This window comes from Podarcis liolepis, assembly GCF_965112155.1.
Source record: "Podarcis liolepis genome assembly, chromosome: W".
NCBI lineage: Eukaryota > Metazoa > Chordata > Lepidosauria > Squamata > Lacertidae > Podarcis > Podarcis liolepis.
In genome coordinates, this window is record NC_139568.1 from 36,541,919 (window position 1) to 36,543,968 (window position 2,050).

The 2,050-nt window shown below is 42.3% G+C and overlaps 1 pseudogene across 1 annotated transcript; it reads right to left on the reverse strand.

Annotated features, from left to right (window-relative positions):
- Positions 1–441: 441 nt before the first annotated feature.
- Positions 442–926, reverse strand: LOC310697795 (transmembrane protein 256 homolog; annotated as a pseudogene). Its single transcript has one exon. The product of its transcript is annotated as a transmembrane protein 256 homolog (transcript).
- Between the last annotated feature and the right edge of the window lie 1,124 nt (positions 927–2,050).

Here is a 2,050-nt window from a genome sequence, read left to right on the forward strand (position 1 = left end):
CGAATACCATTTAAACGTTTTTCACCGATATCCATAAATTCTAAATTTCTTTTCATAAAATGCCAAGACACATTATCAAATTTTTTTCAGCATCCAGAAACATTGGGGCGGCTTGTTTGTCTCTCCTGGAGTCCAGATATTCCATTATATCAATTATATTTCTTTCTCTCCCCCCCCCCCCACGGAATAAATTTATTCACAGGAAAAAAAGGTGCGTGGGTTTTTTAAAAAGTGAAATCACTCTCATCATTTATTAAGTTAAAAAACAGCAATTGAAAAGCACCGATCAGACATTGCATTTCGAAGCCTCCATCGCAAACTCAAATCTGGTTGCAATTTTTTGGGGGGAGGGGGAGGATCTTGGCTTTTTTAAAAGGGATTCAGCATTCGGGGAATTCCAAGATGCAGGATAGAGACGCATTCGGGGTGGGCTAAAGACCTCAAGGGATCCCACTCTGACATTTGGAAATCTCTCCTCTCCTAGGGCTCCCTTCTGGCTAGCCTAAGGGAGGAGGGAGGGGCGGGGCTGGCTGCCCTGGCGTTGGGAGATGGGGGCCACATGGGGAGAGAACGGGGTGTCAAGGGGCCATGGCGATCCAGCCGAGGATGAGGAGGGAACCACCATACGGGGCTGCCTTGGTGAGGTTCGGGTCCCCTGTCACAGCGTGGTAATACAGGATGCCAGAGAACATCCCCATGCCCAGAGACAGGATGCTGCCGGCCATCATGGGATAGCGGCAGTGGGGCACAGCCAGGAGGGCCAGGCTGTGGAGGAAGTGGTATTTGTTGGCCATCTCGTAGAGCTCTTTCAAGTCGTCATCTCGGTCGCTGCGACGGAAATCGTGAGCCCCGTAGGCGGCCGCCCCAACGGCTGCAGCCCCGCTCAGCGCAACAAGCCGTCAGAAAAACGCCCCGGCGCCCGCCATATCAATTATATTTCTAACATTGTCCTTCATCTGTCTACCAGGTAGAAATCCAGTTTGGTTCTTTCCAATCTCCTCTCCAAATACATTTTTAAGTCTATTGGCCAATATACTGGCAAATAATTTGTAATCATTATTTAGGAGCGAGATTGGCCTATAATTTTTCACCTGCCTTATGTCCGTGTCTTGTTTGGGAATTAGTGCACTATGGGCTTCTTTCCAAGTAATATATTTTCTTTTTTTAAGAGGAAAAACACATTGGTTTAAAACATTATATATTTCCAGCCTGATGTGTTGTTGTTTTTGAAGCCAAATTCAATGGAAATGCATTGTTTGAAGAGTGAATAGATGTATATGCAGAATATGTAAACGTGCACTGTGAAAGCTTTGTAATATTACTTTTGTGATTTTGGGTAAAATTGATGGATGAAGAAAGTGTTGAACTAAAAGCAAACTGTGTGCTTAACTTGTGTTTGTATCTTTTCGTTTCTAAAGGGACCTTTACAAATTGAATTTAAAATAAACAAGCAAACTCCAAAATTAAAAAAAACAATAGAAAAAATAATATTGGTTGGAGCTTTTCTCTGCTTCCTCTAGCTACTCTCCCACAATATATACTGCCGGGGAGGACAAAGCATATGCACAGCTTTGCCACCCATCTCTCAATATGCCCTATACATTTTACTTCTGGTTGGGCTGGAGCTGGCATTTTTCTGATGTCAGCACATTCTGTCATTGTTGCCTCAAAGCCAATAATATTTATGCTTTAAAAATGCAGAGGAAAAGAACGATAATAGTTATTTTATATGGGTACATGGACAAAGTCTTGTTTGCTATGGCAAGTAAAAATTGCACAAAAGAAGAAAAAGTAATTCCACCAGACTTAAGAAATCCATCTTAATATCATTCATAGAGCAATAAATAGCATTAAGTGGGCCAATCCAGACATAGATCATACAACCCTAAACCACTTGGAGACACAAGATGGATTTTGTTCCAGTCAAATAAATCACTTATTTTCTAAGGGAGCAATATTTACAGCAGTGGAAGGGGAACAAATTAACACTATTTTCAGTATAGAAAAGGCCCAGGGGTGGAATTAAGAAGTATAGGCACATCGATCCCAC